General features: G+C 41.1%; 1 long non-coding RNA gene across 1 annotated transcript; it reads right to left on the bottom strand.

Annotated features, from left to right (window-relative positions):
* Positions 1–317: 317 nt before the first annotated feature.
* On the bottom strand, positions 318–14,037 carry LOC135301613 (uncharacterized). Its single transcript, XR_010363387.1, has 4 exons — positions 13,682–14,037; positions 13,486–13,559; positions 6,095–6,204; positions 318–2,580 (listed from the first exon to the last, which is right to left on the bottom strand). It is a non-coding gene; the product is annotated as an uncharacterized LOC135301613 (long non-coding RNA).
* Positions 14,038–17,954: the final 3,917 nt, after the last annotated feature.

Consider the following 17,954-nt stretch of genomic DNA (forward strand, 5'->3'; position numbering starts at 1 on the left):
CTCTCTCTCTCTTTCACTTGTTTTCCTGCTACAGCAGCTCTCTGACTGCCCCCTTTGCAGAGGTGAGGTAATGCTGCAGAAGGGAGCTGAACTGAGGGGTCAGAGCTGGGAGAAAATCACATTACTCAAGGTCCCACAGTGCTGGGACCCACAGGTGTGAGCTGGAGGGATGCAGCTCTGGACCACACTGCAGCAGGCACTGTACAAACAGAGGTAGCTCACCCCCATTCAACATTAATTTACTTTTCTCATGCTATCTGTCAGGAGCAGTCCTGATTCACGCCATGTTTCAATCATGTCAAGGCATTTCTGAAAGAGAGGGAATTGACACAAATCAAATGCTTGTCAAGGATGTGAGAAATGAAACACTATTTGTAGCTACAGCACAGAGCTTGAACTGGTTTAGATTCCCCCACAGACACTCCTTGACAGACCAAGGCAGCAAACAATGCACACAAATTGGTCCTAAAAATGGCAGCTTCTTTTTTTTTTCCTTAGGGTGGATGAAATAAATTGGTTCAATTAAAAATGTATTCAGGGAATGCAGGGGTTTTCTTCTTCTTTCCTGTCTACTGTCAAGTTGGGACAAAGGGAGGAAAAGGATGAGCACACTGGTTTTTCAAAGAAGTCAAGCTTAAAAGAACTTTTTGGGGGAAAAGGGTGAAAGAAAACATAACCATATCTTCAGAAATAATCAAATGAAATATTTTTCATCCTTTCTTGTGACCAGAACTATTTGCTACAGGAGTATTCATTGATTTAATTGTTCCTAAATTACATTCATGGAAACTGTTGTATTGGTCTGAAAAAGCCAACAGAAACAATTTTAATAGTTAAAGGTTACCATTAAAATGTCTTCTGGGAAATTATTTTCTTGAGTTCTCATGGCTGTCTGTGGTAATGTGGCAAAATGTCTGGTGCATGTGGGAATCCAGGTATTAAGACTCTAGTTGTGTCAGAATTCCAAACATAATTAACTGCTTCACTTAAACCCATAGGCTTTTCATTTACAAAACAGTTAATTTTTTCAATGGCTTTACATTTTGTGTGCAAAATATATTCTTCAAATATGGACAGCAGCACCTACATCAAGTACCAGTTTAACCTGATATTATTGGGAAATATGAAATTTCCTTCCCATCTGTTTCATTGGAAGCTCCTGCAAATTCTACTCCCTGAGAGAATTTTGTCTGGGAATTGTGGCTTGGTTTATGCTAATTTAGGTTCTTGTTAGTGCTCCATGGGGCCGAATCACTGTCGTGTCTGATAAGTCTCCCTGTTATTTGTGGTGGATATGTACATAATCTAGTTTCACCTGGGGTAAAGATTACATTATTTATTGCTGTTTCTAAAGTATTCTGGGTGCTCAGAGTTAAGTCATGCAAAAACAAAACATGAGAACTGAAATCTTGAAATCTTTCCAATCTGTGTTTGGCTCAGAGAGAGAGATGAGAGAAAAAGGGAAAACCTTATTGTTCAACTTTTTGGGGTTTTTTCCCTATTATTCCATAATATTCTGTTTATTTTAGAATGATGTTTAACTCTGTAATCAGAACATGTAGTCAGTGGTACATGGATGTACTTGCATTGCTCTAATTTTAATTTCAAAAGGTTTAGAGATGTATATTAACAATTACATTCGGATTAACAAAAACCTTGACAAGCAAAATTGACGTAAGCACTTTTCTATCCCTCCCTAATTATTTTCTTTTTTTTTTTGGTCTGATCATGGTCTGATCTCCTACACAGAGTGAGGAACATGAAAGTCCAGAAATCATCTCATTTTCCTCTGTACAACCTTAAAGTCTGATTTGGCTGAGATAAAATTAGCAATGGGTAAGGATTCAATATATTGAACACTGCTCTCCTCTTCCCGGCATTTGGCTTGTCTGAAGTGGCAACCCCACTATTACTGCAGTGCTTGTTTGATCACGTCTCCTCAGGGTTCCAGAAGCCTGCTTGCAAAAATCACAAGAGCTCTTTGCACTTTCTGCATCTATTTTGTTGATTATACAAGTGACAGAAGTGAAACTGCATAATTAGGAAGCATCAGCTCTGTGCACTTAACAGCAAATGATGGAAATTTGCAGAAACAGAAGAAACCTAAGAGTGTCCCAGACTATCCTCCACATGCTGATGATACATCCAACCATATTTTTCATACATATTTACTTGCACTATTTTCTTTGTTTTGGTCCTGTTCAACAGTTAGGACTTGGGCAAAACAAATTAACAGTGGGAGTGATAGGGAAAAGTAGAACTAAGTCTCAAAATTAATTATTGTCTTTCAGTAAAAACTTGAGCTCAAATCATTTTATGGACTTGTTGAGTTTCCTACTTTGCAAGTGAGATCCTCACAATTTGCATATTGTGATTTCCCATTCATAGGAAAATCTCACACATTTGTGAAAACCATACTAATGGCAATACAATTCTGCAAGTCCATATGTTATGTGTTGAGGGGGTTTTGTTTTTCCTTTCTCAAAGTGCCACATGCTTAATGTTCTGGATGGAGGAATGGGAGAGTGGTTGGAATATTCAGCTGTAGTAACAGTCATTCTTCACTTTCACATAAATTCCCTGCAAGCAAAAAGATTATGACATAAATCAACGTGTGTAAAAAAAGAAGGAACTGTAATGGTCACTTTCTCTCACCTATGTGCACGCTGACAGTCACACCAAAGAGCTCCCTTGGCAGCTGCTGTGACCCAACTTGTGCTCATCTATTCCTGTGTCAGAGTCACTGGGGCTAAGACTCCCACTGTCCTGCTTGTCCAAAGCCAACCAATGTGCAGCCAATAGTGCAAGAAACACTTGTTTTTCTTTTGATAAAACTTAAGAATTTTTAGCACACAATTTTAGTTCACACTCCTGACTGATCTGGGAGAGCACAAGGGAGTCCAGTCCCTCACTACACCACAGCACACTGAAAGTCACACCTGGTGCAGGTGGAACACAGGAATATGAGCCCTGGCATAGGCCAACCATGTATATCTTGTCTCATTTTCTAAGAAAACCACATTTGATCCAACACCATTTGCATACTCTTGTGGTGTGTGTGGGTGCTAAGGCAACAATGATTCAGAGTGGAAGGCATGAATCAGTTTACCAGTGCAGATACATCTTTAGTCTCCCCTTTTGTAGCACCAGAATCGTGAAAAAAACTCCCTGATGCATTTCAACCACCTTCACAGAATGACAGATCACAGAATTGCAGGATGGGTGAGGTTGGAAGGGACTTCTGGAGTTCATCTTCTCTACCTCCTCCTGTTCAAGCAGGGCCACACAGTTCCCCAGGACAATTTTTTGTAATATCTCCAAGGATGGATATTCTACAACCTCCCTGGGCAACTCATTTCAATGCTTGATTACCCTTACAATAAACAGAAATATTCCCTGATGTTCAGATGACCCCTCCACTGTTTCATTTTGTGCCCATAGTCTCTGGTCCTGTCACTGGGCACCACTGAAAACAGCCTGGCTGTTTTCAGCCCTTTGTATCCTGCCCTCAGTTATTTACACACATCAGTAGGATCCCCCTGAGCCTCCTCTTCTCAAGGCTAAACAGTCCCAGTCCTCTCAGCCTTTCCTCATAAGCGAGGCGCTCCTTGCTTTCACATAATTGAAATGAAAAACACAAAGAACTGGAATTCACTAAGCATATGTCATGAGATTTTTTTGGCTTAAAAACGTTGCTACATTTGTAGAACAGTCAAACACCAAAGGATAGTAGTTTTTAATTAGCCCATTTCATTTGCTCAGTAGTTTAAGTGTATGAACAACATGAAAATCATATTTTAAAAGGTTCAGACAAGGACTCTGTCTCATTGTATGATGTCTGTCTCATTTCAACAGAAACCTCTCCTAGAACTTCCCCCTGGCTACATCTTGTTGCTCTGGTCATTATTTTTTATAATCTAGTATTTCAATACAGGAGGGAAACCCAGTGATTTTTATCCTTTGTTATTAAAACACACATGGGATCTGTATTGGATGCAGACAGCCTGGTCTTTATTGCTCATTCTGGTTTGTGCCATTAGGAGAAACTCTTCCTTGGCGGGTGTTTCACTGTGTCAATTTGGGCTTTGTTTATTTTTCCCTTCTCACAGAAATGACTACTGAAGATTTAGACAGAAAAAAATAAAGCAGTTGCAGACCTACTTTACAAAAGGAGATCATTGCACAAAAGAGGTCAGCAGTGGGACATACTGAGGCCACTCTCCCACTCTCAGAATATAAAAGAATGGTCTTCTCTTAGATAGTCCCTATTCTGCTTCAACAGACCTACTTCATATCCGGGTTTTCATATCAGAGAAATATCTTTTCTTGATAAAGCTGTTTTGGTTAGGAGCTTTGGAAGGCTAAAGAAAAGCTGGGTGCGATCTTAGCATTGCTTGTTGTAACATTTATGTGGTAAATCAAGATGCAGGTGCGTGTGTGGGAGTAGCTTGTTGCCACTGCTTGTGTAAGCTGTGGGAGGGAGAGGAGATCAATAAATCAATCTCACTCATGTCTGTGGTCTTTTGTAGGGCCAGAAAATCTAGCCAGATGCAGCTATAATGCATCCCAGGTACCTCCTGGTTTGTGTGCTGGAATTCGAGTCAGACTGCGGTTAAACGGTAAAATAAAGCTTTCCTCCACAAGCAGACATTTAACCACTCTACAATAATTTTGTCCCAGAGGGCAGCTTGGCAAAATGCTATTAATGAGGGAGTGTAGCAACGTGGAGAGCTTCCTGGCACAGCTTCTGAATGCTGGCTGGTGTTACGCAGTTGTAACTGGAGCTGTTTGTAAATGTTGTGGTACAGCTCTGTTCCTTTAGAAAGCTAAATCTGAAATCCTCTGGTCACAACATTTGTTGAACATCTTCCACCAAATGCAGAGTGTTGACTTCTTGCCATCTGCTGCATCCAGTGGCTGACAGAGCTGCAGGCATGGATGTCTTTACCAGGGAACTGATCCAGGATTTTGGATAGCTGGAAGTATTGTGTCTCTGGGTCTGCCCTGGGGAATACCAGAGACAGAGGGACTCCAGGGACTCTGGGGACTGGGACACCCCAGCTGGGGGATGTTTAGGCAGTGAGCAAAGGCATCAGGATAAGGGAATAACATCATCAGCTCCAAGGAAAAACCCAGAGTCTACTACAAGGGTTTTTCCCCCTGGATTGCTGGGGATGGGTGTAGGTAAAATAGCAGCTAGAGAGGGGTTTGCACCCCTTTCAAGTTTGGAGAGGAACTTGTACTATGTGTGCATGTAAATCTTTGCATTTTTAGCAGGATTCTACTCAGAATTGAGCATTCCCCTGTCATTCAGTCACTACTAAACATCTTTCCACAGCCTCCAGTTCAAGGCCATCAAGTGTAGCACTAATTTGCATTGCAGCTATCTCTGCAGCTGGATTTCCCAACGGGATCAGACTTGTTGAGGGTTAGCAAAAGCAGAAAAGGGCATAAAATTCACTGCTTCCACTCAGCCTGTAACCTGAATGAGCTTTTCTGTTATTGCTACAACAATTAATTTTCTTGCAGTTAGAATGAGTGCAAAATTGTGAAGGAAAAGATCGACAACAAAACACACAATGCCATAAATGCACAGCTTGATAGAAAACCAAGTATATTAGGTTCCTAATTCTTTGAATTATCTGTGTATTTCCACTCTGGCTGCCATCTTTGGGCACTGTACACTTCAGGAATCTTGTAAGATGGGTTAGAAAGAAACATTGTTTTTTTCAAATGTAATTCTCTGTATTGTATAGAGCAGTGAACCTCTCCCAGTCACATCCATGTTGTAATTCCTGTATTAGTTACAGCCTGAATATCACTTGCATATTTTTCAGATGTTGAAGATTGCACATGTTGGATAACTTGCCACATCTTTCATCAAACTTTTGCAATGATGAATTATTTATATTGTTGAAATGTGAATTTCTAGTCTGAATTTGCTTCTGGCTGTTAGATCTCACACATGCTATTTCTGATCTGTGAAATACATACTGTCAGAGGTGTCTCCCTTCACAGCACCTTGTGATATCAGACCTCAAAACAGCAAAATACCAAAGGAAAAGGGCTCTTTTACTGTTTGTGGTACATGTACCTTTCAGGCTGATTTTTCCTTCTATCTTCATTCAGCAGTCTGAAACCCTTCCAGCCAAAGCTGTCTATGAGCAGCAGCTCTCATCAGCTTTGCACCTTCCCTGACTTCCACTGAAAAACAGAGGCAAAAAGAAGCAAGAGTGAAAATTAACCCTCTGGACATGTTTTTGTCCTCACCTCATCTGCAAAGGGAACCTGGTGAACTTGGGAGGCCAGGCAGCTTTTAGAAAGCTGACTATAAGCGTGATGGATCCCTTTTTATGTGACACAGGCTGTTCAGAGGACAACTAGTACTTAGATACCACAGTGATTGGCACTCTCAAATGAAAATATAGGGAACAAGCCCAGCATGCCTAAAACCCTTGCTTTCTGCTTGTCAGCTGTGACATTTTAAAGTGCCAGCATTGTAAGTGCACTAGGGAGGGTCGTGGGAACCCTGAAATTTCTGGCTGCAGCAAAACTGAGTGATCCATCGATAATTTGCCATTATTAAGGCTCATTTAACTTTCCATCTCAGATCTGTGCAGGCCCATAGGGCACTCAGAGGCCCTCGGCTCAGCTGAACAGCAGCACCACGGGGTGAGCCCACAGCACTGCAAGGGCTGACCACAACCACTGGTGGTGGCTAAATGAGAGGGAAGGGCTGGCACTGGTGGGCTGAGGGGCCAGATGAGCGCCTACAGCCCCGAGGAATCCAGGACAGGGACGGAAGGAAGGGGACCCGCTGTGATCCGCAAAACCAGGCAGTGACCTCATCGTGTTTATAGTGGAAAGCACATGAGAAAGGAGAAAAACAAGGCAGCAGCCTTGTTATGAGTATAGTTTTTGGTGTTGTACATGGAGAATACTAGAGGTGGTGAGGGACTCTCTGCTGGCATTTTGTGGAAGGGTTTGGTAGCGTCTCAGTTTCTCTTTCTGTATCTCCTAGAACACAAAAAAAAATGTTGACTCCAACTATTTTCTAAAGAATCTCTATAAGATCACCCTTCAGTGGAGCATTGTGTACAAGAGAATGGCCAGGGATGGCCAGGGCTGGGTGGAGTTCAGAAAATAGTGGGCAGCTGAGAGAAAATGCCTGACTCCAGAGCCTTGGAGAAGTAAGCCAAAAACTTGATGGAGCCAGACCATAGCTAAAGCAAATCTGCCTATTGTCACCACCTGCAACTAATTTAAATTCTGAAGGCCTGCTGAGAACTCAAGGCAACCCATCAGCTTGACAAAGGCACAGAAAATATATCCATTTGTTGTACATGCTTTTCACTTTTTAAAGGTCTTTAAAAACAGCATCCAGAGAGGCATCAGTCTGAATCCATGGACTGCAAAGCAGACTGGACCAGAGATCTCTCAGAGGTCCCTACAAATGCAGCTGGATTTCCTTATCACTGGACCAGAGTCTGAAGATACCTGTAAGATGATGATTAAATATGTACACAGAAGCCAGGCATCTGGGTTTTGTTCTCATCCAAGGTAAAATGTCCTACAATTTTAGTTGAGCATCCTGGTACTGTACTATTGCACTCTCCTACAAGGGGATAAAATCTCTCCCCCCTCCTCAAGTTTCTGAATTTTCTTTTTGTGTCTAGCACTTAACAAAGTACTTGCTTTCAGCGTTTCCAAATTTATTACTATTTCTTGAATGAACAAAGTCCAATTTACAAACTGCATTAGTTCCCCAAACCCACATACTGAGTGAATAAATAATTTTTAGTGTGAGAGAGAGCAGAGCTGCTCTACTTTCAAACAAATTGTGGTGACAAAGGCAATTCTCCTTGGAGCCACCTAATTCACTGCTTTGTGGACAATCTGTGGATCAGATAAACTTTTTCTACAGTAACTCAGAATTTAGGTTGTGGGAGTACTGTAGTTGCTGCTTTACTTTTTTCTTGTTGCTATTTTATTAATGCAATCCTTTTTCTTTTAAGTTGTCTGTGTTATATTTAGGTAGTCAATGCTCCTGAACTTTTACTCAGAGAGTACTTGGCATATTGGGCTCTTATTTCCAATATACAGATATTTCCTAACACAATGAGATCCTCAGCACAGCTGACAAATGCTATTTTTATATTAGCAGTAATAAAAAAAGTCTAATTATGGTGAAAATAAAACAACCAAGACTTTCCCAAATGAAAATACAGTAAGTTTGCTTCTGTGCTTAGAGATGTTTTCCCAGCTGCAGACGGGAGACCAGAATCATTGTCAAAGCCCAGTGGCACCACTGCCCTGCAAATGCAGTTTGCTGTGCAGGAGAATCATAGAATTATTTAGGTTGGAACAGATCTCTAAGGTCATCGGGTCCAACTGTTAACCCAGAACTGCCAAATCCACCTCTAAACCATGACCCCAAGTGCCATGACTACACATCTTTTAAATAACTCCCGGGAGGATGACTCAACCTCTTCTCTGGGCAGCCTGTTCTAGTGTTTGACAACCCTTGAGGTGAAGACATTTTTCCTAATATCCAATTGCAACCTGTATAAGTACTTTATGGCCGTGGTGATGGCTACTATAGGAAAAAAAAAAAAAAGATTTCTAGCTGAAAAATGCATAGTATGATTGATGTAATCTGCTTTTCTTACTCATACATTCTCCATACTGAGAAAGAGCAGTATAGTATTAGGAGCCACACATGGACTGGTACTGGGCTGCATTTTTCTGTTTATGGTCTACTCTCTGAGATTTACAGCATGCTCCAGGCTGGAGCTTGGCAGGCTGTAAACACCAGAGTTAAGGCAGGGAATGCATTTTTATCTCTGAGTCACCAGGACAGGGTGGGTGACCACAAAGCCCTGCGTCCACCCAGCCGTAACGCTGAGTCAGGAGTCAGCTCTGGCACAGGCTTTACACACCCCCAGAGTGCTGAGTCTCAGCAAAAAGCTGAAAGAAGGGGACCCGAGCGAAGCCACAGGAGGAGGCTTCTCCAGCCAGCACAAACCCTCTGTGTGACACAAACAAGCAGGGCAGAAATCACCGGTAGGATTAGAGATGCATTACTTTACTTCAAGCACTTACTGTGGGGGAAAATGCATGCCAAGGGAGTAGTAAGCACAAACACACAAAACGTGCTCCAGTTGGCTTTGTAAAATTAATCTTTCAACACAAACATACCAGAGCTATTACAAATTGTAAACCCTGTAGTGTGCAGGGCTTTTCCAGCCTGTTTACAGCCTTCCTTTTTTTTTTTTTTTTTTTTTTTTTTTTTTTTTTTTTTTTTTTTTTTTTTTTGGCAAATGCAGAGAGATGTGAAAAGCCAGAGTTTAAATAATTAAATGAGGCACACAAAGGCAGAGACTGGCTGCTGTAGATTTCAGCTTCACGGAGAGTTCAATACCCATTCAACCAACAGCAGCTGGTTGAATGAATACTGGGTATTTTCAGTATTGAAACTGCTTCTTTCCTCCTTCCTCCTTCCCAGTTCATGATTTGCTCCCAGCCCTCTACCATACCTTTACCTGTTGTCTCTAAATAATAAATAAATTAATAAATAAATGTTCTGCTTTTAACCTGGACATGTTCCTTCCTCTCATTCATAATCCATCCACTCAAGTAGATGCATGAGAAAGTGAGTGAAGCATGGGCAGAAGCAAGCAGCGCCAGGAAAAGGGGAGCAAGTACTGAAGTCATGGGGTTAGCAGAGAAAAACTGTAACAGAACACCAGTCCAGACGGCCCAGTCTTTCAATCATTCCAAAGGCTGTTCATGGCATTGGTAAGAGGTACTGGGATTCTTGGTAAGAGGCCAATATGCCCTTATGTTAACATAGAGTGAAAAGCTGGTTCATGCCCCCATCTGCTCAGAACTGCAGACTATAATCAGTCCTGCCTTTTTGGATGCTGTAGTGGTAGTTTACGATGCCACTGCCTCTTTCTCTTTTTTATAAACTCTCTCATCAAGCTGGCTATCCTTCCCACATCAGTAAATGCCACACAAACATCACTTACCCTGCTTATTACAACCCTCAAAGCCACTTGGACTGTTTTGCTCCTACCTGATCTTTTACCACATCTCAGTTACAGAAGTGATGAATAGTAGGTCATGGGTAGTCACAGGCTCAACATGTTTGCTAGACAGCTTCAGTGTATTTGCTAGATCTACCAGAGGACATCTGAATATGTCTCAAAATCAGGACAAAACTGCAGGACCCTACCCAGCCTAGATGAAAAATGTAGTTTAAACACTGGGATTGAGAGACGTCCATATCCAAAACATAAATCCAAGAGCTTGTAAAATATTTTAGCCGTGTCTTTAGAAGTGATGTTTTACACTTGGAAATCATGAAGGCAGTGCATTATTGGTGTTATACTGCATCATTCACTTCATTCCTGTAGGATGTGTGGTGTTCATCTAATGTAGGTGTGAATTATGAAGAGAAGAAACCTCAGGAAACAGAGGTTTCCCACTCACAGACCATGATACTCAATTCTGATGTCTGACTGTAGGTTTTGGACACTTCCTTCTCCCCACTAGTGATCTAGTACACATGGACCAAGGAGCTATGCAGCTCTCCATAAAGTGCACACCTTTTCAGTCACCTGGTGAGCTCTATTGGCATCACTAAGCAATTAGGATCTTGGCTTGGTCAGTTGGCTACTCACAGGAAGCAGATGTTATCTGTGGTGCACCAGGGATCCTGCCTGTTCACCTCCTGTCCCTTCAGGAGGTTGCCAGGTGTCCCTTAGGAGCCCATGTCTTTTCTGCTCCTGTTTTGAACAACATCTAGCACCTCATGTGATAAAACACACAGATTTAGGCAGCTGGATCACATCCCAAGCATCTGTTTCATTCTAAAAGAGGTCACGGAATGAGTCAAGAAAATCAGTAGGGTGAAATGGCCCCATGTAAAACTGCAGTGAAATCTAGGGGTTGCACATAAATGCTTATGAACAGTCTGTTGTAGGTGTGGGGACCACAAACACCACACAGTTCATGCCATTAGGAGTTCACAACCCAGCACTGTCATGTATAAATCCAATAAATGGTTTTGCCTGTAGGTTGCAAGACCAGGAGGAACTGTGAGTAAGGAGCCAGACCTGCTTGTGGTTAACAGAATTCTTACAGTAACTCTGGGAAGCTTACCTTGGAGCATACATTGATGCCTAGCTGAATGTTTCCAAATAAGAGCCAAGAGGAGCTGCCTCTTTGCTGCCAACACCAGGATCAAGTCCACATTAATTTTTATGTATTTTGTGTGTACATTGGCTCGAGGCCATGGTTATACCTGAGGTGTAGATAAAAATCACTGGCTACATCTGTTCTGGAGGTGCAAAGGCCCTCAGAGTTAGCTGAATACTCTGCTAACATGATGTGGAATTAAGGGTGACCCTGTACAGCACACGCAGGCAGTGTGTTATGAACTGTGAAGTACAGTGCAAACGTGTGGTAAAGGTGGTCCCTATGTCAATAAATGTACTTTTTTTCCCAGAAGAAGTTGGGAGATAACAGCTACATAAGCAATTCTATGGGAAGGATGACAGAGTAAAGAAAACAAAGTCAGTCATTCCTGTACATGGAACCACAGCTCTCCCTTCACCTGAAAGTTTTGCACACATCTGCAGCTTTATTTTCACGTGTGTTTAGGGGAGCCTGATTTTCTTGTAAAATGTGTGGTTGAATTCTTAGCTCTAATGAGACCTCTGGGTTCAGTTTTCTGCTCAGTCTCCAGGGATTCACAGCAATACCTATTACTTTGCTAGTGCATCTTACATGGATGACCTGGCAATGGCATTCCAAATCTTACCAGTCTGTGACACTGTTCATAAAGAAGCTGAATTTTTTTGTGTTAAGAAAGGAACATTTGTTCATAACTTGGTTCGGATATTTGGATGAGAAAAGGAAGTCCTATCTATGAATCCTGTTAGCATGATGTATTTTTACATCTTGAGTACTTCAGTATAAAGAAATCCATGGAACAACCTCAAACTAATGATTCAACTTTTACCCTTTAAGTTTTTAGAAGACCTTGGTGAAGTCCAGCCCAAATCTTTTGCTCAGTCTTTCTGGACAGGCCACACAACATAGGCTGGAGGCAAGAAAAGGCCATAGGCTGTCATCCTCCCTTAGTCATTGAGCCATATAATCAATTTGTATATGCAGTAGATCTTATTTCTCTCAAGCAAGCTGGGCTTGCTGCTTGCTTTGCAGGGCTACCGGAACAAGTTAATTTATCTGTCATTTTCAAAGTACACTTAGAACACCAAAGCATTGAGGAGGATCTCTTCCAGATATTTTATTTATCATCAGCAGTTCTGGGACTCTCCAGTACCGTCCTGCCAAGACTGGAGCATGATCATATGTGGGCCAATTTCCCTCTGCTAGCTCGTCCTTATATCTCCCAAAACTTAAGGGAGGAGGAACATGTTTACTACCTAACTACTCAATAAGGAAGAAAGCAGCCCCCAGTGTCTGTAAGGCAGACACAGCTTTCTAAACAGCTATGCCAGATGTACTGCCTATGCTAACATGGACCAGCACACCTTTATTCTGGGCCACCCAACCTTTCCAAATCTTAACCAGAGATCCACACAGCCCAGGCAGAAGTCTATAAAAATGTGAGCTGGAGACATGGTATGATATAAGACCCAGCTCATTTTTATGACAAATACATAGTATGGACAAAGACACAGAGTTATGAAACTAGAAAAATTTGAGCTGCTGTCATTTACAGACAGGTGTTCAACATGGACATCATTTAAAGTACACTGTTTTCCATGGTGCCTGTGTTTTCCTGAAGAGCAAGCATGTTATCTAGTAATTTAATGAGCCAAGCTCTTCACAGGCAAACAATTTATGAAAAAGCTGTGAGATTATATCAGAGCCTGTCTATACCTAATATTAAGCTGGATTAATAAATATCCTCAGGCAGCATTTATTTAAATATTTAGGTTTGCATTAAGACCATTTAAGAACTTATTACTTGGAAACTAAATCCTTAATCTTGCTGAACTGCAAGTCTTTGCAACCTTTTTCTGTACAGAAACACAAAGAAATAGATTTAATTTGTGTTTTCTCTGCATAGTGTAACAAAACCCAACCCAAGGTTACTATAGCAATAATAAAAAGATTTTATTCCAAAACCCGCATGATTGCATCTCTTTAACATCCCAGAACAGAACTGAAGCTGAAATGCAGGGCAGTTTGAGTAACTCGGTTCTGTCATTCCAGCTCACTTCAGTATTTTAGTACTGAATGGTCTCTAAAACAGTGGGGAAAACACGAGTTTCACAGTGCACCTGCTGGGACGATGTGTGACTCACTGGCTGAGCAGCCTGTGGAAGTCAGCTATCATATAGCTGCAATATTAACAGCAGATCCTATTACTGTCATCCCCCATCAAGACCATGAGTAATGTGGAAAGAGACACACAAAGAGAATAAATATACACTTTTCTTCACTTACAGTAAAAGTTGCCATTTTGAGCAGCAGCAGCCAGAATATCTCCAAAGTAATTCATCCCTTCTGTGAGGCACCCTCTGTAACATCAATAACTGGAATTTATTTACCTTATAAAAATTACCTCAGTGCTATAGAAACATCATTCATGCTGCTATGCTTAAGGTTATGACAGTGTTTCCAGTAAAAACTTCAAACATACAGGATTCAGCTGTGCAAATCTGGGAGTTGAAATGAAAGTACACACACAGAACAGGCGCTGCAGTGGGACCTCATAGGGAGAAATGTACACAGAAGTTGTGTGGAGCTGGTAGCCTGCACATTACAGAAATTATCAACATGGGCAAAAAGGCAGGAGGAGCAAAACCGTTCCACCCAGCTGGCTCTGCCCAGCGTGGGAGGCACATGGAGGGGATGGCAGCCAATGCTCCCCTCCTTCCCTCAGATTCCAGAAGCCTGCAGGGTATATCCCACCCTCTTATCTCCCAGCCTGGAAGCATTCTAGTTCACATGTAAATGGGAGCAAGCAGAGAAGAGTATTTTTGTCTTTGGGCTGCCCAAGCCCCACCACCCTCCTCTGCAGCAGTGGGCATCCAGGCAGAGGGACTGCTCATGACCCAGCTGCCCAGAGACCACTATTTACAGAGCAGAAGATTAAGGCAAACCAAAACTGATGATATTTTATTTTAAAATATTCCCCCACAAAGAGTGTTGTCGTTTTTCCATCAGCAGGTGGCTAGTGGGATGTTTTGTCACAGAAACTGTACTGTGTGGCCTCATGACCCCTCTAAATACATCTTTATTAGTGTTTTAATTCACATCAGAAGTGTGAATTTGAAGCTAGGCACCAATTGTCCCTAAATATTGTGCTTTTGGTTTGCTTAGACAAGCAGTCCCAAAGCACACAAACTGTTTCTTTCACTAAGCCACAACTGTTTTCCTAAAGCAGAAGATAAGGTCTGGGAATGCTCTAATGCCAAGGGGTTTCCTGGCAGATTACAACTAGTTAGAAGTTTTATCCTAGAGAAGCCCTCATCTTGGGCTGGATTTCAGGTAAGGAACACAGTGTTAGTACTTGAAGGTTAGATTTCTGATGCCCTGGAGGATTTTCTTTTACTGGATTTTTTTTTCTTTTTTTTTCCTTGTTTTTGTTGTTTTGTTTTGTTTTTTTTTTCTTCTAAAGAAAAGGTATCATCATTTCATGAAAATCTAGACTTTTCAGCTGACAAGACAGAAAGACACAAAATATGTATATTTTGATTGACAGTGCTGAAAAACATAATGTTGAATTGTACTAAATACCTGACAAACACTAGCTTTTTAAATTCTATTCTCTTGAAAGGAGCTGCTTTTGTTTGCTTTAGCAGATGAACAATGTTTTAGCTGCCTGGGGAAAAAATTAACTTGGACTTTTTCTATACTTTGTATACTGTTTCCCTAAACCAAGGGAAAATCGCTTCTGCCATGGCTTAGATTACAATAGCAGGAGTGTTATCTCTTGATATACATTTCTTAGCATATGTTCATGTTAAATTCAAGCCATACTGATGTAGTTTCACTTACAGTCAGTAGCTGGTTAAAGGATAAACCTATTGGAGAGCACTGCAGGTGTCCAAAAGGGCAAATACGGTTCCCTTAGGGAACTAAGCAGCAGTTTGAGAATTGCTGGGCCTGCTGGTGTAAATATGGAAACCATCAGAGAGTTAGGGATACATCAAAGGTCTGACAAAACTTTATTTGACTAAAGAGAAGTATAATCAAACCCTGACAATCTGCACTTATGCGGTTGTTGTTGGCCATTTAATGACATGTTAACTAAGCACAGCTGACTAAAACGTCACTAATTGGTCTAACATATATAGCCTGCTTCTCATAGAGTATAATATAACATCTAAGGGTACATGTGTTTCATATCTATCTTCAGTAGCTGTGTGTGAAGGTTGTAGCACTGCAAAGCCCTAAAGTTTGTGAAGGTGTCACATAAGTGAACAAAGTATGACAAGATACAGCTCTTGCTATGTGAAATTTTCTAACAGAAATTACTTTTTACACATTATACATACTCAAAATCAATTGAAAAAGATTCAGATTTGACCCCTGTGATGTACACTGCCACAATTTGGCCATACAGGCCAGCTAGCCTTAGCTAGCTTGTAAGGGATTACAAGCAGCAAAGTCTTTTCAATTTGGGAAAATGAGACAATAGTAGTCTCCAGCCAACAGAGACAAAAATTACTAAAAGAATTGTGCTACCTAATCCAAGACACACTCGAGATTGCTCAAACCTTTTCAACACCAGAGTGGGTTGTAGCCCTGTGGCTCAGGGAAGATCCAGCCAAATGCAGGTTCTTCCCTCCAAGTACAGGGGACTCCAGACTGCACTGTGTGTGGAGCCAAATAACAGCATTTTACAGGTAAGAAAATGAAGCCCAAAGTAATTCCCTGCCTTTCTGGTGCTGAGTCTGTCACACAGGAAAGATGGTAGGGCAGTGCTCTCACTTCCAGTTAGGTCTTTTCGTTTAAGTCCTTTAAGATACTGGAAATTACTTTCTTAATGAAACTCCACCACTGAGGGGAAAAAATCAACATTATTGTACTAGTTTTTGTGAACATGTGCTCGTCTCAACATCTGCTGCCTTAGAATAAATAAATTTGATAATTAATAGTAATATCCCATAGGACAGCAATGCCAAAGCTGATCAAACATAACAAACCCAGTAAGCCTCTGACATCCTTTGCACCATTTTGCCAACTGGGTCAAATAATAGCCATGTCTCCTTTGAAAGGAATAGCTTTTTATTTTATTTTTTTTCCTGAAGATGAAAAGCAATGGGGACACTCCTAAAAAGACTGAGTTTCTTGTCTTGCTTGTCCTCACATATTTGTGAGAACAAACCTTCCCACTTGGCTCCCTTCCCGTCAGGCTGGGCGGAGCAGGTGGGCGTGAAGGCGTGTTTGACATTTAATGTCACCAAGCAGGGCCCATGGAGGAACCTTCCACTAACTGGGAGAGAAAATGTGGGTTTTGGAGTTAGCTCACCCACTGTTACCATATGTAGAAGGGAAATGATGGGGTGCTGACTAACGCTGTGGGGAAGCTTGGAAAATCCTCTGAAAACTGAAACAGGAGACTATCTTAGGCATTTCCTTCACCTCTGTCTTTTAGGTGCTTTCTCTTCCCATCTGCTCAGCCTACAATTGCTTCTGTGTTCTTTCTGCCTTCTACATTGCTTATTTTGGGCTTCTGATGGAAACTACCTTGAAACTAGAAAGGTGTTTGTTTTAAACTAGACAAAACATTGGAAATATATGACTCTGGAGTGTCAAGGAAAGACATAACTATTTCAATTCAGAGTTTTCCTATTTCCATTCTTTTCTTCTTTCCATTCTTTTCCATAAGTTAAAAAAGTTAAAAAACACTTAGAGACATATTTTAAAAGTGTACAGTTTCATGACTTTCTTCTCATAGAAACCAAAGAGAAATCACCACTGACATTAATGGAACAAATATAGAAACACTATTATCTTACGCAAGGACATTTTAAATTTCCACTTTTTGGCACAGAGACAGAAAGAAAATAGAAATGGCCACAAACACATTATTGTTACTATGATTATAGTTGTAAGTTATAAATTATAATTGCTAGGCATACTTCTTAATTTCTATCCTTCTGGTTGTCTTTTAGATAACCTGCCAGTGTGTTACCAGGACAACCCCTGAGGGAACAGATCTTCTGCAAAAGCAATGAAATGGAGAGATTATGCCGTGCAGAAAGGGAGGAATGACAAAAGACAGAAGCCTTTCATAAAAAATCACAATAAAATGGACATTAGCATCCCCCTGGCCACTCTATGTCCCTTAACCTTATTTTTTCCACAACATGCTTTCTTCCCCCTCCTCCCATGGCTAATTTGTAATAGCAGAACAACAACTCCTTTCTTCTTTGGGGTAAAAATTTCATTTATACTGTGTGAAGGAAACTGCTTCTCCTCACATCTGATATTTCAGTGACATTTTTTAATCTGTAGAGTATTGATACTTAATGTTTACAGTGATGGTGTGCCATGGGCAATTTTATAACTCATTTACTATTCTTCTGAATAAATGTATGAGGCTTTAAGATGTGTAATGAACAACATACAACATGCCAGTTTGTTTCAAAGAACTGCATTTATTCTAATTACATGCTGAACTACAAAGAAGAGTTTAGCAGTGCTCCCCACACTGTTTGCCAGGAAGTCTGTGAGGACCCCAGCACTCATCTTCTACAAAGGCAACATCTGTTTCCCCATCTCCATCCATTCCTAAGTGAAATGAGGCCATTTCACTTAGGTTGGATGGATTTTTAAATTTTTTTAAAGAGAATGATGCCAAAGTCCCCAGAGCTGGGTCCAGAGGCAGATTCAGCAGATCTGTGTTAGCTCAGCATTGCTGATCTCAGCCCCACTGAGCATCAGATCTGCTTGGACAGGAT

Source organism: Passer domesticus, chromosome 5 (genome assembly GCF_036417665.1).
Source record: "Passer domesticus isolate bPasDom1 chromosome 5, bPasDom1.hap1, whole genome shotgun sequence".
Taxonomy (NCBI): Eukaryota; Metazoa; Chordata; class Aves; order Passeriformes; family Passeridae; genus Passer; species Passer domesticus.